This window comes from Caretta caretta, chromosome 9 (genome assembly GCF_965140235.1).
Source record: "Caretta caretta isolate rCarCar2 chromosome 9, rCarCar1.hap1, whole genome shotgun sequence".
NCBI lineage: Eukaryota > Metazoa > Chordata > Testudines > Cheloniidae > Caretta > Caretta caretta.
This window is the reverse complement of record NC_134214.1, coordinates 29533425-29560943: the sequence shown is the minus strand read 5'-3', so window position 1 is coordinate 29560943 and position 27519 is coordinate 29533425. Positions and strand designations below refer to the sequence as shown.

At 37.9% G+C, this 27519-nt stretch overlaps 1 long non-coding RNA gene across 2 annotated transcripts in view; it reads left to right on the top strand.

The window, feature by feature from the left end:
* LOC125643071 (uncharacterized) overlaps positions 1–27519 on the top strand; it is an 87149-nt gene that overhangs the window by 40469 nt on the left and 19161 nt on the right. For both annotated transcript variants that reach the window (XR_007358572.2, XR_007358573.2), the window contains exon 2: positions 15971–16119. This is a non-coding gene — a long non-coding RNA (uncharacterized LOC125643071). The remainder of the gene's footprint in view (positions 1–15970; positions 16120–27519) is intronic.

The following is a 27519-nucleotide window of genomic DNA, read 5'->3' as shown; positions in this document are numbered from 1 at the left end:
AAAGTTCAAGTAGGAATGTGGAAAACCCTGTTTAGTACATGGAAGTGAGTATGCAAATTCAATTTAACTTAAAACAAAAGTACACCCATTTCCTTCTCTTCTAGATGAAGAGAAACTAACCGCGTTTAAAAACTTCCATGACATCTTGTTCCTTTTATGAAAAATGAAATGGTATGATTAGAGTAAGTATTCAGGAAGTATTGGTTCCCAGGCAATCTAATCAGTGTTTCCTTGGTTAAGTATCAGTTACAGTTTTACATATCTCAGTCCTTTAGCACCTGTTATATGCAGCTAACAAATAGGCACTCAATAGATTTCAGTGAGAGAAAGCATGTGAAGATAAAAAGAAAACCAGTCTGCTGCTAATTCTGTCACTAGGAGACGCCATGAGCAGATTTTGTTTAGAGACTTTGAAAAACAATTAGCTAAGGATTATAGGACTAAAAGGCCTTTACTAGCTGTACCTGGAAAATACTTTGCCCATTTAATGCCTTCTAAGCTGTCATTGTGCTTGAACTTCAGTTCTAGTGATTAATGAAAAGCTTCAGGGCACAGCTAGAAGCTAAAGTCTCAATTATGAAAAAGCAGTAACTAGTTTAATGTGCTGATGCTTTTATACTTAAACTGACAGCTGTGAAAAATGGCAATATTTCCAATCACGCTTTAATAATTTATCATTAATTTATTGGCATGTCCAACATACTTTACTCCCACTATTCTTTTTTTCCTTTTCGGTGCATGGCATTTTGACATAGAAGAACAAAATCTGTTGCAAATCTCTAAGGAGGAACTTCCTTTTTGTGACTGAGTGGCTATTGTTTCTAAGCCTTAAAATGTTGTCAAACAGCCCACAGTTTATTAATAGAAATACAGTATAAGCATTTTGGTGGGCCAGATCCTTGCCTGGAGTAAATCAATGTAGCTCTATCAGTTTAAGTTGAGCTATGCTGTGTCATATCAGCTGAGGATATTGACTTGTGTGATCTGAGGTAAACATGTTCATGAATGCAATTTTTTGCTTGGCCCTGGAATGCCATTTTGAGCTGGAGCAAGAACAGAAATGAACTATCAGAAAGTTCTAAATCAGAACTTAAAATTTAGAAAGGAGTTCTTTTGAAAAATAGAGCCAGATTCTCAGCTGGAATAAACCGGCATAGCTCCACTGAAGTCAATGGAAATGGTGTCATGTTTCACAGCAAACGATTGTAACCAATTAAGCTAATCAGTCTACACCAAATGAGGATCTGACCCAGTATTTATAGTAATATCTTGGACTTCTTTTTTGTTTCAATATTTAAAGTTTCCTCTCCCTTGTTTATTTCTAGGACCTACAAAAAATGGAGTTGATCAAATAGTACAAATTTGTGAATATTTGCATGCTGAGTTTGGTCTGCTATGGTTCATGGAAGCCTATTATATGTCATTCATAACTATTCCAATGTGTGCTGTGTATTATGACAATATCATAAATACAGAAATGTTTGAAAATTCTAGTAGGAATAATTGATAAGTCATCTGAAAATTTGTACCAAGAGTTAATTCTTTCTTATTCTCCTTTTGATATTCCCCTATTTACAAAGTTTCAATCATCCAATCAGGGATTGGAACCAATCCTTCATTTTTGTACAAAAGTGGCAAGTTCTGCAATGGTTTATTCTTACGTACTTTGACCAGTCCATTGAGGTCCCAGGACTCAGCAGATGCTATTGTTATTAATATGAATTGATGTCTGCTGAGCATTTTTGAAAACCTCACTACTTCATTTAGGTGCCAAAATGGGAGCTGAGCTCTCTCGATAATCTGGCCTCTGTTGTGGGTGTTAGATCCTAAATTTAAAGGTAATGTGGTCAAATACTGGGAAAAGTTTTCTGAATAAATTATTCTGAATTGTTGGAAGCAAACAAAAATAGTTTATTTGGATATTATTCAGCTATCTACAGAGTTTGTTGAATAGTGGAAACAAGTATATATGGATAGATTATTCAACAATTGGTGTAAAAATAAACAGACTATTTGTGAGTGCTTTTTGACCAGTTCTATTAGTTGTCCAATTTACACAGTACACCATCAAAAATTACAAGGATATTAATTTCAAAACGTATTTGTAAACAATTAAATTTTTAAAACAATAGCTGTGTTAATTTTTAATAGCGTTGTCAGCCAACGGCAACTTGTTGTGTTGTCTGATCAGAATATATTGTTGATAGGCTGTAGCACACCTGATTTTGGTTCACATACTGTATGACACATCAGAACAGTGTATGTGCCAAACCAAATTATATGCTCCATTTGCCAGGAGATTAGGTAAAAGGAGTTAGTCAATAACTACAGATGAAAAAAGACATTTCTTAGAAAAAAATCTGCCTTCACTTGCCTCTGAATTTGGAAAAATATGTTCTGTTTCTTAATTCTGGGCTAAAGTTTTTGAATGAATAAGGAGAGTTCCCAGCCTGGCTCCCACTGAAGTCAATGCACGTTTTAACATTAACTTCAACAGGACCAGGATAAGGAGTACGGGATTTGATCCAACAGTAATACTAATATCTACTAGTAGTCATGGAAAGATTCAAGTCACTGTTTTGTGAGTGAATTCCTGAACGAGAAGGATCATTCAGTCCACATGACTTATCAGTTCAATATTCCTCTGATGCAGCATGTGACAGGGTCTACTCCAATGTAGCATATGGACTGATCTGGCCAAACAGAGGAGTGTATTTTGACTCACCTAGGTGCACTTCTGCCTACCATTGCCAGTGGATGTACTGTTATTATGATAAATACCATTTCTCAGATCACTTAGCTTCTAGTCTGAGGCTTGATTATAGCAGTTCAAGGAAGTATGCACAGTTATTCCAGCTACTAAATTGGGGAACTCTACGAATTAGTATAGGCCAGTTTACTGTCAAGTATAGGATCATCTTCTGAATTTAACCCCCTACATAGTCAGAGTGACTGGTAATTTGGACAAACTTCACAGAGCTCTTATTGGATTAGGACCAGATTCTGCAAATAATTATTCATGCTGTGGAGCACCAGCATTGCCTGCATTTGTGATTTTATTGTAAATGTCATGGTATTTGGTGTTTTCTTAAATCCCCAGCTCCTGGAATCATGTGATTATGTGAGAGTCACAGCTTTCATTAAGAAAAATAAGAAGTAAATTTCTACCTCTCATGGTTTTAAAAAAAGGCTTGGAAATGTGACTCATAAAGCCTCAACATAAAAAGAACCTAAAATGTATGTTTTTAAAAAATCTGATGAGGTCTGATTCCTGATTTTTCAATTTGGGGTTGCAATACTGTGGCATTTACATGAGCAGTCCCATTAATGTTGATTAGACTACTCATGTAAGTGCTACTTAATATAAGGACTGCAGAATCTGGCTTTCAGAGAGCTCTTACTTAGCTCATCTGGTTGAGTTGTGCTGCTGGACTAGTTCAGTACTTTGCTGTGGTAATGTGTAGGACTGACAATTTAGTCCCCAAGGGACCAATCTTGCAAGATACCAGATACCTACTGAAAGGTGTTTGTTAGGGGCAAGTATCAGGGGGTAGCCATGTTAGTCTGTATCCATAAAAACAACAAAGAGTCCGGTGGCACCTTAAAGACTAACAGATTTATTTGAGCATAAGCTTTCGTGATTAAAAAACCACTTCTTCAGATGCATGGAGTGAAAATTACAGATGCAGGCATTATATACTGACACATGAAGAGAAGGGAGTTACCTGACAAGTGGAGAACCAGTGCTGACAGGGCCAATTCGATCAGGGTGGATGTAGTCCATTCCCAATAATAGATGAGGAGGTGTCAATTCCAGGAGAGGCAACGCTGTTTTTGCAATGGGCTAGCCACTCCCAGTCCCTATTCAAGCTCAAATTAATGGTGTTAAATTTGCAAATGAATTTTAGTTCTGCTGTTTCTCTTTGAAGTCTGTTTCTGAAGTTTTTTTGTTTAAGTATAGCTACTTTTAAATCCGTTATAGAATGTCCAGGAAGATTGAAGTGTTCTCCTACTGCCTTTTGTATGTTACCATTTTGTATGTTACCATTTGTCAGGGGCACTAAGCACTTTCTCAGATTAGGCCCCAAATGGGGATCTATTTAACTGGTTATGCCCAATTTACTATCTAGCGATCAGACATCATATCTGAAGACATCTCTAACATATAGAACTGAGAATAAGTGTGATAATTGGCTTGAATTTCATATAGGATCAAATTCTGCTTGGCCTTTATGTGGAGTTCATTGTAGAACTTGGGCACAAATGGAACCTTAACTTCCAGTGCTTTCAACATACGGGCCAAGCAAAATTGCACCTTCTGTGTTACAGTAACTCATATTATTTACAGGGCCATCAGAATGTCACATGTCTAATTCCATATATGGAAGTAGTCATGTGGTAACATATACATAAGGAGATACAGTATATGTGTGCATGTATATAAACCTCCAAATATTAAAATACAAGACATGAATTTCATGTTTGTCATCTTAAACATTTTCCTTAATAAGTCTAAGCCTTTTCCACATATACCTGTCCTTTATCTCTCCCTGACTGAGCCCATATTTTCTAAAAATAATCTATCTCTTGTAAGATACAATACCTCCTCCGATGCTGCTGAAATGGATAAGAATATTGAGCATTCTGCAATGGAAGGATTTGTCTCATTTTTTTTCTGTCTTAAAGTGCTATTTTTAGCTGTTATTAATGTTACTTTAATCCAAATGTTATTTGCAGAGGAAGCACGCAGGTATTCTTTAGTCATTTAATACACAGAGATCTGGGGAATGCTGTAAAACCAGACCTATAAACTTTTTGATAGGGCTGAATATTTTCTGTCCAAATTCATATCCCTTTCAATGGGAATAGTTATGACTGTGACTCTGAACTTAAGCATGTAATAATGAGTGCAATATGGAGATATAGAGAAATATAGTTTATGGATGTTATTCATCACAGTGTGAATCAGGGTCTCTTCTGAAGTAGAAAACATTTATTGGCAGTCAGTGCTCCTCAGCCGCTAGACTGTTACGTGCACCTAATCAGTGTGATCCCTTTCTGCTATGTCCATATCCCCTCCCCAGCCAGCACTATGCACTGTTGGGGCAATACTGCCTGTTTGCAGGGTTCCCAAGTGAACAATGTGTGCCACTGTCAACTGCTATCTTGGTACATTTTCTATTACCAGCAGACTCTGCATCTTCAGTTATGCCAGAGAAAACTGGCTTAACTGAGGGCATATGACCTCAAAACATTACATAGTATAAATGTAAGAATGAAAATGGACAGTGCCAGCAAATACCTAAAGATGTGCTCCTTGTGCTTGCAGACTAGTAGACTCAGTGGTGGTATTTGCATGAATAAGGCAAGCAGGACTGAGCCAAAAATGTATTTTGATATCATCTGTGGAAGTACAAAAATAAAAGATGATATTTCCAGGACTGACTTGCCTGGCTGGTGTCATAATATCATTCCAAAGGAGCACCACTTTCTAAAAGTTTTGTAGCATTATGAATGCCCATAAGTACATTACTATGTGGATAACAAACTATCCATTTTGAGTAAAATGTTCACAAATTCCTAAGTGATGTATGAGCCCAAGTCCCATTTTCAAAAGTAACTTAGGAGCCGAAGGCACACTGAAAGTCAATAGGTGAGTTTGACAATTTTATCCCTTATCCATAGCATGTTTGGAAGTTCCCAAATGTTTGTGAGACAATCCCACATTGAAGAAATGAAAAGGAAGATAGGGCCTGATCCAAAGCATATAAAAGCCTTTACAAAGTGTCTTTTCACTAACCAGTGAGTTTTGGACCAAACCGATGATCATTACTGATAATTAGAAGTAAGAGACACAGAATAAATAGAATCAGGGTGGTGGCCTGTTCATGATTAAAAGAAAGACTTGGCACTTTAAATCATACTAATTGGAGTGCCATATACTACCATGGGAGGAGCAAGGGTCCCAGGGACTGCAATTGTAGGGGGGGTTACAATGTGGAAGAAGTCTCCTTGCTCTGTCCTCCCGGCTGTAAGGGACAGGCACAATCTGGTCCTAAAGGTAAGCAGTTTAGTTCATAGCATGCCTTATGTGACAAGCCAGAGCATGAAGCATCAGCCACAGAGCTCAATTCTGGAAGCCTTTCTCAAGCTGACTGGTACCTCACTCGGTGGGACTACTTGCCTGATCCCTGTCCCTACACACACACAGCCTTTTGGGCAACATGTTCCCTGTGGGTAGCACCTTGGAAGCAGCCCTACAGTCCCTCAATTGCAGAGGCTGCATGTCTGGTTGAACTTACACAAACAGTTCAAAGTGGGGGGAGATGGAGGTGCGCTCCTTAGTCTCTCCGACCTGCGAGCCCCAGAATCTAGCCTGTAATAGCTAACTATGTGCACGTAATAGTCTCTGCAATCCTATCAGAATATCTTCTGGAAACATTGTCTCTCCTGAGAAGTTTACCCAACTTGCCTTGGAGTATTTTATGTTGACACTCTGAAATGAGAGGTCTTATACTACTTATATGGCTCAGAAACATTTATTACATGGTTAAAAGACTTCCTTAAAAAATCAAAGCTTTTAAAATCAGGCAAGGCAGGTACACCCTACAATAGTGGATCACTCTTAATGGAAATGGTAGTGTTGTGAAGTTAGAAAATGTCTCTAGATATGGATGGGACTATCTAAATATCCAGAGATCCTAAGATAATATATATTCTGACTGATGTATTACAGATGCATTTCCAGTACTGGGCCAGTGTGATGGGAAGATCAGATTTAAAATGTTTAGGGCAGGAAGAGACCAGAGCTTTCATTTGATAGATGAATTTTAGGTGGCTAACAAATGGGAAAGTTATCTCTTCATTTTGATAATCAGTCTCTGCCTTTTAGGGCAGCAGATCAGTTTCTTATGCAGTCTCTTTAATGTGAAAAAGATTCAGATTTTCATTCTCTGCTCTACATACTCGGGTCAGAGAGAGAACATCCTATTTTTATAGCTTTGAAGCCAAATGGTTGTGCAGAGGCTGATTTCTTCCCAAATCATTCTCAGAATTTTAAAAAAAAAATTTCCCCAAAGGGAGCCCCATCTATTTTACCTAATATCTACCTTAAAAGAAAGGGACAACACAACTAAGAAGACTCTGAATTTCACCTGTCAAAGGGCAATATGAACATTATTCAGTCCTGGTGGTAACAGCTGGCATTACTGAAACTCTTGCCCAATTAGAGAAAAGTGGTCCTTGAAAATGATTCAGTGAATTGCAGAATAACTGGAAAAAATAAACATATTTTTAACTAGAAAAAAACCTCTGTGTTCTTTTTCCTCCACGTGTGGCTGCATTGTTTTAAGTGTGAATGTAGCCTGTGACAGCTGAATAAGGCTTTATTTATTACAAACAGTTTGGTTCAAGAACTCATGGAAAGCACATTTGTATCTACTTTGTTGCAAATGCTGACCACATTCTGATTTAGACAAAGTGCTAAAGGGATTAAATGCACAAACATCTGCCTGGAACAAATGGCCGCAAACACTAGACACGTGTTTTGCTCCCATTGGAGCTCATCAGCACAAATCCTGTTTCTTGGGTAGGTTTAGACACTCAGTGTCAGGGTAGCTCAGTATTTTATTGTAAATTGTGAAATAAGAAGGCATTTTCCCCACAGATGATTTGTTGCAGAGACTTTGGGGGAGCTCATTTGGGAAGCTTGTCTTGGGATCACTTTTAATATTTCATTGCAGACTTTAGAAGGAAATTGTTTCATTTATGTAAACACAGTGCAGGATAATAACATTATTTTATAGTACTGTGTAAAACAAGTAAGTCATACAGATTTATACTTTGAGGGCTCTGTTAGTAGTTAATCTGCTGCTGACCACCTGCGGAGGAGGACTGGAAGAGTTGTCTTTTGATCTCTTTTGTGAAATGACCTTTCAGGTTGAAAAAAATATATAAGAAAATAGATGTGGATGAACCTTAAAAGGTTTGGTACAAATATTCTGTTTGGAACCGTTTGGTCCTTTAGAAAAGGTTGCTATAGGACATTAAATGTATGAAAAAGGGTAACATCTGTGTTTTAGGTCAAGAAGGATCATCACACATTAATGTAACTCAGCTAACTTCTTACAGGTCACTGAGACACATTGTTGATCTGTTAGAGTAATTTGTAAAAATTCTGTATTCTCAACAAAGCCTGAAGAAACAAAATGTTAATGGAGATAGAATGTAATTTTAACTTCATTCTTCTATACTTATTACTTTTCCTAGAGGCTACCGCCTAGTTGCAGCATTCCTATGTATTACATACAGTAGACAGTGCTTCTTATAACATCTGCATCTGGTCTTCTGTAATCAGTTTCTGACCTTTTCCTTATGTAGTATAAGAAAAATTTTACAAGGGCTGGTAGAAGGACATAGTTAACTTAAGTTAAATCTATTCGAACAGAAAGGGCCACATTTAAACCCATTTAATAAAAGTCCAAATTTTCAATTCCATCTTAATTGCACCAGCAAATTTTGAAGATTCATCTATGTGACACCAAAACAGAAATTTAACTTAGTTATTTTGCACAGGCATAAATGATCACTTGTGGTAGCAGAGAGTAGGCTCTCAACCTCTGAATGGATCAGATGCGTATTATGGATATGTTCTGGCTTCATTTTTTTATGATGCTGAATTTCTTTGACTTATTGTAACAATACAGTGCCTCTTCTTGAAGTTTCACATGTCTGAATATCAACAGGCATACTTCTTGTATTTCTTTAATCAACTGAACATTCAGAAGGTATCTAGAATCCCCTGAAGGACTTTGTGCTGACAATAATATCTGCTTCAGCTCTATATGTGGACTTGAAAAGGTGCAAATTAAGCAGCATTATTCTCTTTCTTAAACTCTGCTCTTGTGAGAGATCATACTGAATAAAGAACTTTGCCCAGACCAATGGTAATTTTTTCCAAAGCACCTAAGTCCAGTTTCCAACGTTGATGTAGGCACTTAGGCTCCTAAGCCACTTAGATGCTTTTGAAAATGGGACTTAGGTACTTTTGAAAAATGTACCCCAAATCTCCTTTATGGAATGCTGGATCCAAATTTTCCTGAGCATGCTCAAAAATTGAGCAAACCATGTACACTACATTATGCTCACAGATGTTCCTTCAGGATCATAAAGTAATGTATTTTGGGTCGATAGTTACACACAACTTGAGATATAAAGTGTGTCCTTTTTAGTTGAGTATTTTCTGTGTGCTAGATGGCTCAAAATCCTTTGGCAGTCTTAAAATACCTTCAAACATTCAAAACAAGTGAGTAGTTTGTGTACATTGCTTGCTACCAAAACTTTAAATTTAAATAATGACTATTTGCATTTCCAGACATTTGAGTCTCAGTGGTATTACTGGCAATAACACCGTTACTAGGGCTTATCTTAAGAAGCATTGCTAGTGAAAGGCAGTATTCTTAGGCATGCTAACCCCTCCCCCGCCCCCTCAAAAACCCTTTTCTATCTCCCAGTATTGACCATAATCAAAGGTATTTGGGGGATTTCTTTTGGCAGCATGGGGATTTCAGTTCTAGATCATTTTGATTTTTTTCATACCGTAAGAGAGAAATTTATTTATGAGACTGAAGGTGAATTGGATTCTAAGCATTTTTACTGGAGCAGAGAGGGTAACAAATAATTTAATACGAACAAAGTTCTTAAGATTTTCTGGAATTTAAATCTTTCCCAAGTTCTCCCAAGACTTCTGTTTACTGTATAGTTCCATACATGCTAACCAGTGGAAATTAGAGATCTGTCAGATGCTATATAACTCACACCTGGTTGTGTGCAATGGATGATCTGAAATTGTAGGTGCTAAAGAGGAAGGGTGAGGTCCCAGAGGACTACAGAAGGACAAATATAGTATTTATTTTAAAAAGGGGAACAAAAAGGACCTGGGGAATTATAGACCAGTCAGCCTAACTTCAATACCTGGAAAGATACTGGAACAAATTATTAAACACTCAGTTTGTAAGCACTTGGAGGAAAATAGAGTTATAAGGAATAACCAGCATGAATTTGTCAAAAACAAATCATGCCAAGCCAATCTAATTTTCTTTTTTGACAGGGATATTGGCCTAGGGGGATGGAGAGAAGAAGTAGATGTGATATATGTTGATTTTAGTAGGGCTTTTGACACAGTCCCACATGACATTCTCATAAGCAAACTAGGGAAATGCGGTCTAGATGAAATTCCTATATAGTGGGTGTACAACTGGTGGAAATGACCATATTCAAAGAGTAGTTATCAGTGGTTAGCAGTGAAACTGGGAGGGCATATCTAGTGGGGTCCCACGGGGCTAGTCCTGAGTCCAGTAAGACAAAGGAAGTAATTGTTCCACTGTACTCAGCCCTGGTGAGGTCTCAGCTGGAATACTGTGTCCAATTCTGGGTGCTCTGCTTTAGGTAAGATATGGACAAATAGGATAGAGTCCAGAGGAGAGCAACAAATATGATAAAAGGTTTAGAAATGTTAAGAGGAAATGTTTAAAAAATAAGCATGTTTCGTTTTGAGAAAAGAAGACTGAGGGAGGACCTCATAACAGTCTTCAGATATGTTAAGAGCTGTTATAGAGAGGATGGTGATCAATTGTCCATGCCCACTGAAGGTAAGACAAGAAGTAATGGGATTAATCCGCAACAAGGGCAATTTAGGCTAGATATTAGGAAAAACTTTGTAACTGTAAGGATAGTCAAGCTCTGGAATAGGCTTCTCAGGGAGGTTGTGGAATCCCCATCATTAGAGATTTATAAGAACAGGTTGGACATCCACTTGTCAGGGATAGTCTGTATTTACTTGTTCCCACCTCAGGGAGCTGGACTTGATGACTTCCTGAGGTCTCTTCCAGCCCTGCATTTCTATGGTTCTATTTTACCAATATCTGGTTGTGCTCAGTATGTATCTGAAATTGCACACTATTTTCAATTAAAGCTAGGCAATAATTACCCACAAAAATATCAAACAGCAAACATATCCATTGAATTTTTCTGCAAGCACTTGCATGTTCATATAACAAGCTAGCTGCCTCCAGCCCTCCTGGATACCCTTAAGCAATGCTTTTCAACAGGCCACATTTTTTTTTCAAATATTTCAGCCATAAGGTATCAAATTGCAAGAGTCTTCTTGTAGTCTGTTACATATGTTTCAATGTAACAACTCAACACTGATTTCACAAACAAATGACTGAGGTATGTATAAAAACCAAGGGTTAGAAATAAAGCATAATACAGAAATGTCCCCAGTAGCTCTAAGTACACAAAACTGTGTCTACAAAATACAAAATACCCTTCTGTTTTCTTAGTAGCTTTGTTGTGACGACGCCATGTATGTGAGTACTGCCCTAGAAAAATTTCCAGGACATACGTTGCAGAGTAATCCATTTACTTTCTGCTTCATGTAACTCTAGGAAGAATTCATTCACAGCAGTAGAACTTCTGGGGATTGTAAGGTTCAGAGATCTAGTCTTTCCGCTCAAAGTACTAGAAATGTCGTGTATACAGACACTCACCCGCTGGAAGTCAGTTTATTAACCTAGAAATAGTCTAACTGTAACCTCATTCTATTGTAGTCTAATGCTTTGGTGGTCTCTATAATTTTGACACTTAACAGTGAGCACAGAGGTTCTAGCTATGTGTGATTACTGACTAAAAATTAAAAGCATTTATTCTGTACGCATTAAAGGCCTGCATCTCTATGATGTTATGATCTCAAATTTGCAGGAACAGCATTAAATTATAGTGTTGTATTTATATTTACAAGTGCGCGTAACAAAATACTGCCCTTGCCATGAATACCTCTCTTTCTGCACTCCCCTCCACTTGTATACCCAGGTAGGGCCAAATATAATCTGTTTCTAACTTCCTACAGGTTGCATATAAGTGCATGAAGTGGGCAGGACACAGAGATCCTGCTCCACTATGAGCCCCCCACACCAAGGCTGGTCACAACTGTAGTACCTGGTCTTATCTGAGTTAAAATATAGTGCAGGCTAGCAGTGCTACCCCTGAGAACACGGGAAGAGATTGGGCTATGGCTCTGCCTCCTTCATATCAAGCAGCAGAGCTGGCTAGGACCTCAACCCCTGCAAAGTGCTGAACACCCACAACTTCTGCTGACTTCAATGTGTGCCATGTGCTCAGCAGCACCTTGTAGGACCAAGCCCTAGCTGCAGAGCGAGCACTCAGCATGCCCTTTAAGAGTGGAGAGACTGTCCATGTTTCTCTGCATTCTAATGAGCTTTGATTATACAGGAAGAATTAAGGAAGAATGCATTCCTTGCCTGGTTTGAAAGCTTCTTCCCATAATCAAATATTTTACTAAGTTAAATTGCACAAGGTTGCATTGTTGATTGTCCTCACATGTTGTGAAGGCCTGTGCTGATGTGTCATACCTATGAAAATCACAGACTCTCTGGCATGTCCAATGTGACCCAGGCCCGATATTGTATGTAAATGATAAAAAATATCACAAGATAAAAGATATCACAAAGTACTGATATCTCTGGAACTTGGGACTTTTTCAGAAAAGAATAGTTTCAATTACCACTTTTTTGAAAATGGCATTGTTTGTAAACTGGCTTCTCTTAAGGGCCTAATCTTTGATTCTTAAGCTTTTCAGAGGAGGGACTGTCCTTTTGTTCAGTGTTGTACAGCACCTAACAGAATGGGATACTGGTCCATGATGGGGGGGCCTTAGGTACTACCACAGTATAAATAATAATAATAATAAATAATCTCCTCATAATGTTAATTCATTATTATTATTACATGCTTTTTTGTGACTGTCTTATTTTACAACTGAAACAAAGCAAAGGGTAATTTATAGCTACAGAGGTAGAGACATCGGCCAGGTACTTTTCTCCCTAGCATATATTTGATGATTCTGCTCCCATTAAAGTCGATGGAAGTTTTGTCATAGACTTAAATGGAAACAGAATCAGGCCCTTAGGACCTTTTCCACCCCTGCACTATTCCAATGTTACTGGGAGCAGTGGAGTTCCACTGTTGTAAAATTGAAGTGAAGCAGTGATGAAACAGACCCTTAGTCTGTATCCTATTCACGTCTGTGCAGATTCTGTAGGAGATCTTATTTTATCTCTCTCAATGAACTAAATGTTTGGAATCTGTATTTATGTGCTAAGAGGAGAAAATATGCCCACAGTTCATTCGCATAATGAACAGGATGGGAAAATAATTCTGTGGGGACTAACATTGTTTGGTTTGTCATGAGACATACTTGACATTTACTGCTTTGTCCCCTTTGTGCTATTGCAATACACTGTTAAAAGATTGTACCATAAATCTGAAAGAATGTTTTGCGAAGTTCATATCTGCATTTGCTACCTTTAATATTAATAGGAGGATATCTTTAAAGTGAGTAAATTGAGAAAGTGGCTGAAACTGTAGTTTATAAAAGAAGATTAGTGGGTTTAATATGCACTGGAGAGTAAAAGAAAAATCTTATTACTGTATGGAGAAATTACCTCATAAAGAAGCTAATACAACAGGCTAGGGAGTAATTTTTAACAAGGTTTTTATGATGCACAAGTGTAGGGAAGTTAATGAACTTATCTTTCTAGTTATTTTCAGATTGTAACAATGCTTTTCTTTTGAGTTCTTGTGCTTTAAAAAGTAAAACACATTTAATCACTTACAATAAAACTAACTCATTATTTTGATAAATCAAGGAAAACCGTATACTGTTCAGTTAGATGTTTGTGGCAGTAATGCTAGAAACTAGATCAGGTGATTATATTAAATATGGAACAGAACAAAAAGTAAACTGCTTGCCTTATGTATTGTTGAAATTAAAAGATGCCACCTTGTCAGTGAATGTTCATTTTTGGGAGGATCTACTCTGGTTTTGATAATAGGACTTGGGGAAAAAAAAGACTAAAGTAGGGAGTGAGGCCAAGACTTGGTTTTAACAATTCCACTCGTTGCATAATAGCCATGTGGTCTTTGACATTCATAAAACAGACATCTGAAGAATGTCACATCCAACAGCAAAGAAACCATGGGGGGAGTTGGTAAATACAGAATGTCCATCTGTCAGCACCCCAGCATGGCATGCGTAGGTATTGTGTAGGAGGTGTATGTCCACATTTTTCTGCCCAAATGCAAAGACAGACTGCTGAGTAAAACAGTTCAATCTTGATATTGATTAGAGAGATGTGCTCTCCTTCTACACTATAATGACTGCACTTGAAATTAATTCAGCAAAACTCCAAAGGAAAGATCTCAGGTTGGAAGACACCCACTTCAGGTTTTTAAGTACAGATGTACGAAAACAGAACTTGCGCATGTTTGGAGATACCACCAAAAGGTGACACTATAATAGGATAAAAAGAAAAGGAAAAGGAGTACTTGTGGCACCTTAGAGACTAACCAATTTATTTGAGCATGAGCTTTCGTGAGCTACAGCTCAGCTCACGAAAGCTCATGCTCAAATAAATTGGTTAGTCTCTAAGGTGCCACAAGTACTCCTTTTCCTTTTCTTTTTGCGAATACAGACTAACACGGCTGTTCCTCTGAAACCTATAATAGGATAAACTCACCTGATTGGGAGTTTATCTAAACTATATCGGCATAGACTGGAATAATATTAAGGATCAAAATTATTCACAAAGTACAGCATACAAACATGGGGAAAGAAGACAAATGGAGGGTGGTGACAAGAAAATGAAAGTTGGTTGTTTCCTGACTGAGAAATGGAGAAGGATGAGGTTTTGAGTTGATTTGCTTTTGTTGATGAGAACATTCTTCTATTTATGTGTATCTGCATGGAGTGGAAGTAGGATGTTCCCCACTGTTTTAATATTCAGAGTAAGTTAGTGACAAGCAAGTTACACACAGCTCAAAGCATTCAAGTATCACCACACCCTTGATCAATTATAGTTGCCACTGTTTACTGCACAAACTATGTGGGCATCATTGTTTGATCCAATTAATCTAGGGACTCCTATAGTTAAGAGGAGGCCATGGCCCCCAAATCAGTGCTGTAATTACTGTAGTATATCATTGGTGGGAGAAGTATCAGTTTTTCCAAACAGTCCACAGCTCTATGCAACTGGAAAGCACCAGATTCCCAAGTAATATTGCATGGGGACGCACACTGTTGGTGACATAGTGATTTTAGGAGTTAAATGCAGAGGTGATTGCATGGAGCTGGTGGAACTTATACTTTCTTCCAGCACCCTCAACATGTCACTTATGTTATCTTACATTCAGAGGGTGAAATCCTGACCCCTTTGTAATCAGGGACAAAACTCTCATTGACTTCAACGGAGCCAGGATTTCACCCAGAGGGCCTGACTCTCCACTCTCTTACACTGATGTGATCCATTTTTAAGTGAGGATCAAGCCCAGAGTGTGACCCCATTAAGAGATGAGGAGAGGTAATATCTTTTATTGGACCAACTTCTGTTGATGGAAGAGACAAGCTTTTGAGCTTATATGGAGCTTGTCTCTTTCAAAAACAGACAGTGGTGCAATAAAATATATTATTTCACCTACCTTGTCCCTCTAAGATCCTGGGACCAGCCAGCTACAAACAACCCAGTTAAGACGCAGTAAAACTCATTTAACACTCAGTTACATTTCTTTAGAAATAAACTATCATGAAACTGATACACGGGCTCCTGTCTTTATGGGAGAATGACTAGAGAGGGAAACAGAAGTCTGTTCTAAGTATCAGTGCATCAACTTCATCTATAAAAAATTGACTATACTCCTCCTTTTGTGATTTTGAGGAAGTCAGGAGAAAATGTCTCTCTCTTAAATAAGAATCTGACAGTACAGCTAACATAAAGCCATTACTTTTATCTGTTCCTACCATCCATTTGTCCATCAGGAAAGCAGATAATATGATATAAGACTGATCCTGGCTGGATTATGAGTTGTCTCTCATTATCTCCCATTTATTTTTCAGTTGGATGAGTTGGCCTGACACTGCTTTTACAGAACAGACTTTCTTGGTGGCAATCAGAAGGAAAATCAGAGTCAGATAGAGGTGCTCTTTTATGGGCTATTAGGTTAAATGGAGAACAATAGCCAGTGACGCAACAAGGGAATTGCAAGGTAATGACATATTCAATTTTTAGTACTCTCTAAGCATGTGATGGGCTTGGGTGAAGGAGTCACAAGACTTTGTCAAGTGGTTGAAGTAGGTTCAGCCTTTACACATCACCATTAACATGATCAGAACCTGCCTTTCATGTGCAAAGAAATGTCACAATCAAAGTTCAAATGAATAAACCCAAAATCTCTTTTGTTATATGACCATTATGGTTTTCAACAAAGAAGGTGACTCTGAAATAGGCTTTGAGGTGATCCAAGCACTAACCAGACATTGCAGATGATTTCAAATGTTCTCAGTGTACGTGCATGAGGGGGAAGTATACCATTTGCACCATAGCCATTATCTGAAGTGTATGTAAATACTGGTGCTTCTGCTTTGTAATGTGGGGTAGCAATGATAGACTGATAAGCTCTGAAAGAAATAAGAAACCCCTTTTTTTAGGCTCAGTATTAACCCAACAGGAGAAAGATATGTAATTGTTTGTCATCTGATCTATATATCGGTGGTAACATATATGCTTTCCCTCTTCTTGTGTTTCTTAGAGCAGGTCTTTCTTTGTAATCAAACCATAGCAAATGCTAGAAAAGGATGCTTGGTATGAAGCATCATGGGATCAGTATGCTGAAAAAACCTTTGGAAGCCAATTTACTGTAAGTTAGAGTATGGCTGTAAATAAAGGTCAGCCATTTCTGCTACTTTTTGGTTTATAGACTACGTGTTAGGATGATTTCTGGAATACATAGCCTTCTTCTGGAAAATCTCATCTAAGAAAACTGGAGTTTTCCTATCCTGGTTAAGCTTTTGAGTGATCATGTGTAACACGTGGATGGAATAGTCATTTTTGTAACAGTGCTCATGCTCAGTGCCTCTAACATGGAACTGTGGTAAAATAATGAGTGATGCAAATCCAGAGGAATTCTTCTCTTCCTACCCTTTTCTCTAATAGTGCAAGTCCAGCAATGCTACCATTCAGCAGCAGGTGTATCACTACATATATATATATATATATATATATATATATATATATATATATACTTTCTGAAGAAAGTAAGGCTCCATAGTCATAGTGTCCAGAGTTCCCACATTTCCACTCAACTTATGTGCACTGTGTGGGGAACACAAATTATGTGTCAAGAATCATCATGATGGGTAAAATGGCCCTAAACAACTTATGGGTGCCTCTTTTGGAGAGAGCTGACTGATTCTGAGAGTACAAAATAAGAAGTTTTTATTCATATCAATGAGGAAATATTAGCCTTGGCATTAGTACTGCCTGATCAAGATGAGTGACTTTTCTGCTGTGGCCTCATATCAGAGATTTTGACCCATTTTCCAGCCTTTTCTGTGGGGTGTAATTCTTGCTTTGCTGGATTGTGGAGTATATACAGAACTATGGCGTCACCTACTTCTAGTACAGCTCTGCCTATAGGCCTCAGCATAATGGTGGTGCTACATACCTCCACCTCACTTCACTGTCACTACGTGTATGTCAATGCCACATGTTTTATTTTCAATACTGATGCTGGATTTCTAGTAGAAATGGGCATGAACTAAAACTCCAGATTCAAGCACCCTCAAACTTTGGTTTAGAAATTGGTTCAGAATCTGAAACTTGCAGCTGACCTCTCTCTCTGATGGGCTGAAGGAAGTACAAATATCCCCAGATTTCATAGAAGTTTGCATTCAGATCTGACCTGTATAGCTTGGCCTTATCTCTAATTTCTGGGAAACTACAGAAATGTCTTGGAATAGAATGCATCGAAAAATGAAATACACAACTGTCGTGTTGTCAGGAAGAGATTTGGGAGGGTGTCTTTATTTATCTATTAACCTTGTACGTTTCTTAACTGCTACTTTCATCCCAGACTTTGTTTCATGCCTTGGTGATTTAGGATCAGTCCTTCAGTGACAAATTTTTACAAGAGAACAAGCCCACCCTTCTTCCTCTGCCTCCCCTATATCTGTATTTTCTATTCCTTCTTGTTCAGTGGAAGCTGACTGGGGCTGGAGATTGGAATTTTTGTCCTGCTGAGAATATGGAACAAAATACATTTACAGTGTTTTATTCCCCCTAGAGTAAGAAAAATCAGACTTTGTGGATGCCGATGACTCGGAGACTGATGATTTACTAAAACACACACATTTACAAATATATGCCCTTGAGAGGTCAGCTGCAAGTTTCAGACAGCAAGTTTGGTCCTTGGATTTGGTTGCTAAAATAAAAAAAGGTGCATTAACTTTGCTAGAGATACGTACAAAACAAGTTCTGTAGGTATCTAATGAATATGTCTGATACAAATATATTTTATGTTATTGTTTAGAAGTTCTTAAACCACCCTCATCACTGTAATATCTGAGCTGCTTCCAGTGGTGCATTAAGAGAAGTGACAAACATCTGTCACGTGTGGTTAGAAATGCGCTGTCAGATGATGAATACTGTCTGTGTTTGCAAACTGAAACCTTTCAGAAGAGCTACAGTTGTATTTCTCTATATAGCTAATGGAGAAATCAATAAGATGTCAATATTGTTAATTGGTATTGTTGGAAAGAAATAGTGTAGTGAGACAGTGGGCCAACTTTTGATCTCAGTAGTACTGAAAGCTGATGCCCAAATAAATCTGTTCGTCTTTAAGGTGCCACGGGACTCTTTGTTGTTTTAGAAGTACTAAAGTAAATCAAGAGTAATTGCACACAAGTCAAACAAGCTACTCAAGATTTACATAGTTTCTCTGTCCACTCCAAAACATACAAACACAGAGTAACAATGGTGTTTTGGGGAAATTTGGTGATTTTTACTGCACTACCTGTTGCTGAAGTCTTAAGCAAATGGTTTGACAAACGGTGATCTCTCTGTCTCTCTTTTTTTTTTAGTCCTGTGTATGTTGTTGAAGAAATAACTGCTTTGTTTGGTCTTGCAGACTAATTAATTAGTCAAGCCACAAGTTAGAAAGAAATTTTTAACAACCCATCTCCAAGAACAACCACTGATCTGCCTTTCCGGAAATGAAGAGCTGCAGAGTAAACTTGGGTGGAAATATTACTTGAAGTATCAGGCAAACACTTTCTCTCAAGTTTCAATCAACCTCATGGCTTGAGCTTGGACAGAAATATTACAAAAACAGCATTTCATGGAGTATGTCTGCTTCCAGACCCAACTGAAACTAAACATATACACAAAAATAACCAAAACCAAAATAAATATAACATTAAAACAAACAAAACAAATTCACCATATTTTTTGAACCAGAAAAGGTTCATTCTCTTCATTTTTTATCTGAACTTTTGCCCATCCACAGATGGAAGTAGACACTGTGTTCCATGGACTGTGGAACAGATGGGGAAGAGTCATGTGGATATTGAACAATATTTCTCACAAGTATGTGTTCACATTTTTTAGATGAATTTACTTCAACAATGCTCACTCCCCATCTGCATTTACATTATGTGAATAATCAAGCTATTGAGTTTTATTGGCACAAATGTCTTCAGAAAGCAAATTTCAAAGAGGCGTGTAAAGGTATTCATGAAAAAACGCGGCTTTAATCTGCAAGCACAAGTTGATTCGGCATTATTATTGCCAGAACGTAACATGACCCCTTCCATTTCACCTCTTCATGTACAGCCATTACTGCTTGCAGTACCAAGTTGAACAAATCTGGCAATAGCATGTATCCTTGTCTCACCCCTGGGAGCATCCAGAACCATCCCATCAACTTCTTACCACATTCATTGACTTGCTATAGATGTTTTGTATCAGCTTGATCAGTTTCTTGGGGATGTCACACATTCTCAAAATTTCCCATAACTCTTTCTGTCCGATGCTATCAAAAGCCTGTTTGAAGCCTATAAAATTATTGTAGCAGGTTTGGTTGTGTTGAATATACTTCTCTGATATCTGTCTTATCACAAATACCTGATTTATTGTACTGTGTCCTGTCTAAATCCAGCCTGTTCCTCTGCAAGTGCCACTTCCACAGACCTCTTCATTCTCCTCCATCTTCATGAATGCTTTTCCTGACACACTCAATAAGCTGATTCCACTCTCTCTCATCTCCTCTTTCATAGATTGTTTTTTTTTATTCAGTACTTGCTTTTGTTTGTAAATGTTATTGAATAGCTTGTACATCGCCTTTACCAAGTGTCCCTTGCCTTCATGCAGCAGCTCTGCAGTTATGTTGTCTCTCCCCAGTGCCTTTCCCTTTTTCAAACTTTCTATTGAGATCTCTATTTTTTCTTTTAAGAGTTCTGGCATCTGCTCTCCTTGATTTGTACTCGGAAGCTTTTTCAGGACCATTTCATCTCCTGTGTTCTGCACATTGTACAGCTCTTCACAATATTCGCCCCATTGCTTATTCTTTGCTTGTTTACACTTCATTCTTTTATCTTGCAATACAATCCCATGTCACATTACTCTTCACATATTCTTCAGCTTTTTTACATTCTTCATTTATCCAGTTGTTTCTGTCTCTTTTCTTTATGTTTTATCTCTTTGGTTAACCTATTGAACTCAACTCTTAGACTAGGACAGTGAATACATTAGATTTGCAGACAATATTGACCTCATAGCATTGACCAAGGAGGTTTTGCAGAAAATAACTGACAAGGTAGACTGGGAAAGGAGAAAATTCAGATGGAAGATTATCACAGAGAAGACAAAAATATGGCAATTTGAAGAGAAAAGGAAGAGATAAAGATCAAAGTTGCATATAAAGAACCAGAACAAGCAGAAAAATGTGTTTTCCTTGGAGGACTACTATCAAAGGATGGGAATAGGGAAGATAAATAAAAAAGAAGAATTGGACTAGCCACTGCTGCATATAGAAAATGCTGCAAGATCTGAAACGCTAAAGATATTTTCAATAAAAACAAAAATCAATGTATATGGGACAACTGTCACACCAATACTGCTGTATGGGTCAGAATACTGGAGTATGAGAAAAAGCCAGTGAATGAAAGATATTGACTGCAGAAATTAACCGGCTGATGGGAATCCTAAGAGTTTCAAGAATGCAGAAAATAAAAAAAAATGAAGTGATAAGAAAATAGCACAAGAAATAATGATGTTACAGAAGATTTAAGAAAGACAACTGTGGTGGTTTGGACACATGTCAAGAATGGAGCCATCAAGGATACCATTCATAGCGATACATACCGGATTGCAATGAAGTAGAAATAGAGGAAGACTCAGGATTGTTTGGATAGACTTGGTGAAGAACGGTGGAGAACAATAAGGTTTAAATATGAATAAAGCTGTGAAGCTGGTACAAGATAGAGAGGGGTAGAAAGACTTCATCTATCCCTATAGTCTCTGCTGAGCTGATCAGCAGGAATTAAAGACTGCCAGAACATAATGAGGGATTTTAGTGTTATTGGGGTAGATGTGTGTGTGGGTTCAATTCAGTCAGAGATCAGAGCCAATTACCAGGCAACTTATCTGACCAATCACTTCTAAACAAAATAGCTTTAATTTGAAGTTTCATGATCAATCTACAAAGAAGAAAACATTTGAAAAGGTATTGAGTTAATTTTTTATCTACCCCATCGAGAAGCATAGTCAAAATCACTATTGCCTCGCGAGTGTTGTCACAAGATCCTTCCAGAGAACAGTTGAAGACATCAATTATATTAGCCAGTTAGCTAGCTGTCTCTCTAACTGATCAGCAGTACTGATATGTATTGATCACTATCTTAATTCTTCTTTCTGGAGAGCTAGTCAGTATATTACATTTACAAGGAAATGCCAGCACCAACAACAAATCATGGGAAAGTTTTGTGACACCTATCATTCTGTATCACTCACTCACTCTCTCTTTTTCATATGCACACACACACACACCCTGAGGCACAAAACCAGAAAATCAGACTATTTACAGGTCCAGAAATCTACCTATTCTATGAACATGATAGCAGCATTGATGGGATGCACAATCACAGATGCAGCCACCCACTATTTAGGGCCTTCTGACTAATCTAGTTCTCTAATTTACTTCTGTCATGTGCCTGTCACTTCTGTCACTGTAGTATCTCATCACTGAGTATTGTCATGACCCTGTAACTCAAACAATCAGGTCTGGAAAAATCTCTTTGAAACTGAGAAGATCTAGAAAGGTTGGCTACTGGGTAAGTGTCTGCAGATGTATATTACCAGTTCCAAATGTTTCTTAGAACTAACACAATGGAACACATACATATGTAGTTAATCCTATCATAATCAATGGGACAACAGCTTTCCTTTGAGACCCTGCATAGTGACTCCAGGAGCATGAACCCAAACTCTTATAAGGCCTGATGACAGTATCCTCAAGTTCATCTGATCAATTAAAGGGAGGACCTTTAGCATCCTGATAATGCATTTCAGGTTCCTAGATAAATCAGGTGTTACATTATTATATTACCTCATTACGATCAATGAAATATTCCTTACGTGGTGAATATGGTGTAGCAGTGCCATGCAAACTGGAATATATAAACTTGAGGAAGCCGAGATGAACCTGTAAAACCAGGATTATCTGGAAGGCAATTGTAGATGAAAGCAGCTTGTGTGAACACAGTGCCTATGATGAGGATGCTAGAAACCAAATTCAGCGAGGGACTTCTATGTTTAGTGCTGTATTTTATAAAAGAATGGACACAATCCAGGGAATGAATGTGTGTACTATGTAAAAGCAGTGGCTTAAATATCATAGGGTTTTTAAGGACTGGTAATGTAGAAAATATTTAATGAGAAACTTGGAGAAAAAAGAGTGCATTGCAGAGAGACATAAAATAAAAACCTTATATTCATACCTCTGCAGTAACACCTCACAGAAAATAGAGAGCAATTAGTGCATAAGTGACCCACAATGGACATGTGCACAAAGTAAAATAACTCCCCAGGATGGAAACCATACACTCTTAATAACATAATGTAATGAAAGTAGTGTGCTGGGGGTGAGAAGGCATTAAATAGCCCTGAGTCCCCTCATCATGGTTGTCTGGAGCAGACAGAGTGGTGGTTCTGCATAGCCAGTGATACTGTATAGCTGGTGGTCCTGTATAGCTAGTGGATTCTGGCAGCGGTTGGGATGGGAAGATGATATGACTGCTTTTGGAAAATCTAATTCCTGATCTTCCATAAATTCCCCAGATAGAAACCGTTCTGATGCAGGGAACAGCTGACTGCTGTGACCCCTGCAAGTAGGACCATGGCCAGGTCTCATATCACTTCAGGGAGACCATCTGCTGTCACTTAACAACACAGGAAATAGCACTGAAAGAAAAGTCACACTCATATACCATCTTACAGTTCCTAAAGCAAAACAGAGGTATACAGGCACTGTTAATACATAGGGTACAATACACAATTAAAGGAATGCAGCAAATGTAGGTAAATGTATCAAGTATGTTTCCCACTGAACAACAACACTAGTGAACAGTTAAACAGCTGCAATAGCAGGGACATAATTCTGGGGTTTACTGCTTCCCTCTGCACAGGTAAATACAGGAGAGCAAAAAGCAATGAGCTAGCAAAGGGATCGTGGAATGGGGAGTGTGACTTTATGGCATGCTCCTTTTCACCCATCTGTGTAGAAGCTCTTCTGCAGGGATTAGCCTGAGTGAAAAAAGAGGCCAAGCCTGGGGTGGGAGTGGGCAGAACAACAGTGTCAACCCTGCAGGATTCTCAGTACTCAGTAATGCTCTGAGAGTGGTACTTCAGAGTTACACATTAATAGGCAGTGTTGCATCACCAGCTGAATAAAGGACAGTGCATACTTACTCAGAAGTTGCCTGATGTATGTAAGTATACTTCTATGAATTATGAGTGGTCATATGTGAAAATTGGTATTTTCTTCAGTATTTTTGATCCAGGATGAAATGTTGCTATTTGTGCCTCTGATGAATAAAACTCCTTTTACAAAGCAAATGATCAAATTTCCAGAGTGAGGGAAAATCATAAATTTTCATGAATTTGCTTTAAGCAGATTTCCATGTTTAGAAAGCAAAATGGCAGTTTCTGATTTATGGACAACATTTGGAATGACAAAGAAAAGTCTCAGAGTAGCAGCCGTGTTAGTCTGTATCCGCAAAAAAAAAAGAGTACTTGTGGCACCTTGGAGACTAGCAAATTTATTTGAGCATGAGCTTTCATGAGCTACAGCTCACTTCATCGGATGTAGCTCACGAAAGCTTATGCTCAGATAAATTTGTTAGTCTCTAAGGTGCCACAAGTACTCCTTTTCTTTTTAAGAAAAGTCTGGTTTATATAAATGTGATAATTTTTAGTAAATGTAGTTCACATAATAAGGTATTAAATAGGCCAAAGTGATCAAAGGTGCACACCAAACAGAGTAGTATCTGGAAGTGGAATTGCCAGAAACACCACAATGGCCACATATGTATTCTACAATGGATAGTGAGTCAGAAGGAATATTGTGGAGAAAAATTAAAGGATGTAGAAACTCCAAAGAAGGACCTAAAGGACACAGAACATAGAGGAACACTGAGCCTCTCCCTGCACCTGTTTTTGCTTGCCATTAACAGGGGCATGAAGAAAAATTCTGTGTATCTGGAGAGGGCCATGAGCTCCAGAACTCCCAGATGTGTACTAAGCCCAGGCAGCTAGCAGGGAGCCTGACATTAATGTGGAGGGTTTGGTCAGAAGTGATCTCCTTTGAGTGGCAACATTTTTTCAGGTCATTATTGTTGATGGAGGTTTTCCAGTCGTATCCTTTGGCTGTAATCCCCCTGTCATGGGGGTTTATGATCTTTACCCTGGCCAATTGTCTTGGGGATGGCCTCTGAACACTTTAAGTCCCTTTTCTAGTCTAGGAGCACTCAAAATCGTGAGACTTGCTTGTGGCACAGAAAGGAAATGCCTTTGGCAGCAGGAAAGTGGAGCCTCTGGCAATGATAAGAGTCTTTGAAATGGTGTCCTGGATGGATTGTACAGGGACAGGGAAACACAAAAAACAATGTCTTAGTATTGGCTTGGTGGGGAATGGAACAGGAAGTCAGGGTTCTTCTATTGATCCACCCTGTTAGCAGCTCTTAGGCTCATCATAAAGCTTGTTGAGTAAAATCTCCTTATTGACTGGGGGTTGGTTGGTCATTCCTGCAAGATATCAAGGAGATGGGAGCATCCTTCTGGGCAGGGGTACCTAGGACATGGGATAGATATCTCGACAGGGAAACACTAGGAACAGTAAAGGAATTTTGTATTGTGCTATTGTTGTTTCAACTACCAATAAAGCAAAACCTCAGGAACAAGGTAAGTTTGGACTACATGCTGGCTGATGTATATACTGTTCAGAGCAGGGTGGGATCTCCACCTGCTCACAGCCCTGCTCTGTTAAAAAGCTACTAATCAATTCATAAAACTGACCTTTTTGGGTTTTTTCCATCTCTAATTTCCTGCATTCCTCACACTCTATTCTCTCTTTGTCTAGAAACTCATCTTGTTCTCTTTTGAACATACTGATTCATAAACATATGTTCTAAGTTACCTCTCTTGTCTTTGGTAACATATTCCACATGCTTGTATGCCATTTTATGAAATAGATTTCTTTAACCTTTCTATTTGCCTCTATTTCCTAATGTTCAGAACATAGTCTCTTTCTTTCATGTTTTTTCTTCATAAACATGATGTACAGCTAAATAATGATGCTTTAATTGAAGCCAGAACCATGGAAGACCTAATCCTTCCTCAACATATGGGGCCAAATTCTGTCCTCAGTGACAATCATGCAACATTAATGAAATAAAATAAAACCCTCTATTTTTATAGGTTTAAAATTTTGACAAGACACTTTACTCTTGGCTGAAATTTGACTTAAAAAGCCTGGGTGAAATTGATATTTTGAAAATCACCCAGATAATTTATTTATGAGTTGACAAATTTTAAAATAATATGTATCTAGTCACTTATTAATATATAATGTGTGTGTATGTCTGTGTTTCTGTGAGTCCTAAGGATAACTATTTGAGCTGAATATTTCAGTCCTGGCTCATAATTTTTTTGGCAATTGAATTCCTTTCTAATTTTTTTTCATTAAAATGTTATTCAGTTTTCATAACAATAAATGCATACATAAGTGTTACACATGTATGTAAAGGAGAAAGATTTGATTAAAAGAGACACCAAAAAGAGAAATAAATTATGCTAGTTGCTGTTCATCTTAAATCCCAACACAGCTGAGTACATGCAAAGGGCAAAGAGATGGGAAGACATCCCAGATGCTAAAGAGTCACAAAAACCAGTGGGGGTGTGCGTGTGTAGCTAAAGGTGGATTTTGGCCACACATCTATGTATAATAACCTTAAATTTAGGTTTTAAAGGTTAAAAACTGAAACTAGAGAAAAAGGGCAATCCATGATTGCAATACCCGAGTCATCTAGCTACCCACAAGTATCACACACAAACATGGTAATAAAAACAAGGTTTTGACTCATAAAGAAAACTGTTTTATTTCCAAACATTTACTCTGTAAATTGTATGTATCCCAGATTTAACTGTTCTGCCAGAATTATGAATCTATGAAAACAGAAGTCTCACAATGAAACGGTCTAGTAGACTCTCAGACAGGAACCTGTACAATATGCTAACTTCATATTCCAATAACTTAATATTTCGGTAACATCAGCACCAGGACCCTTTCCTGGTAGCCTGGACCTGGTTTCCCAGAGCAAGATAATCATTACTGTTATGCATAAGTAGAGAAAATACACACTGTAGTAGATGGAGGCGGGGCAACTTAAGTAAATATATGCTAAAGGTATAGATATGTTCAAACCTATGCTCCCATTTATGCAAATCCTAGATGAATACTAGTCTGAAATCCAATTAAATGAATATCTGATGAGAGAATGAAGCTATTAAATTAATAAAGTCCTACTTCTCAAATGCCAGTGTATAATGATTGCCTTACCAGTTGAACAAAATTGTGTCAAAAGGATAAACTAGTAGTGAACCAATTGATGGCAAGACTGCACATGTTGTGGCACCCTTTCAAAGGAATAAACCCAATGAAAGCAACACACTGACTGTATACTAAGGTTGTGCATTTCAGAGAGATTCGCTGTATTAGCTTCCTCAGTCATGTGGATAAGAGGCTTACTTATGTCTTTAGAAATAATGCTATCACACTGCAACAATTCTAAGTATAGTGATAAATAGAAAGTATAGAAATGCTAATATCTGAGAGCTGGTGGAATTTTAGAGGATCAGGATTGAGCCAAACTTTTAGATGCGATTGCTTGACATGGAAAAGATCTCATAGAATGAAAACATTCACGAAATCTATGCACTGCATATTTATATTCATATAATTTGACTTCGAGGTTTACTAAATCAATATCAAGGTTTTTATTCCCACTTCAAAGCTTAGATGCTTTGGAGCTTGTAAAATTAGAGTTCATGAGCA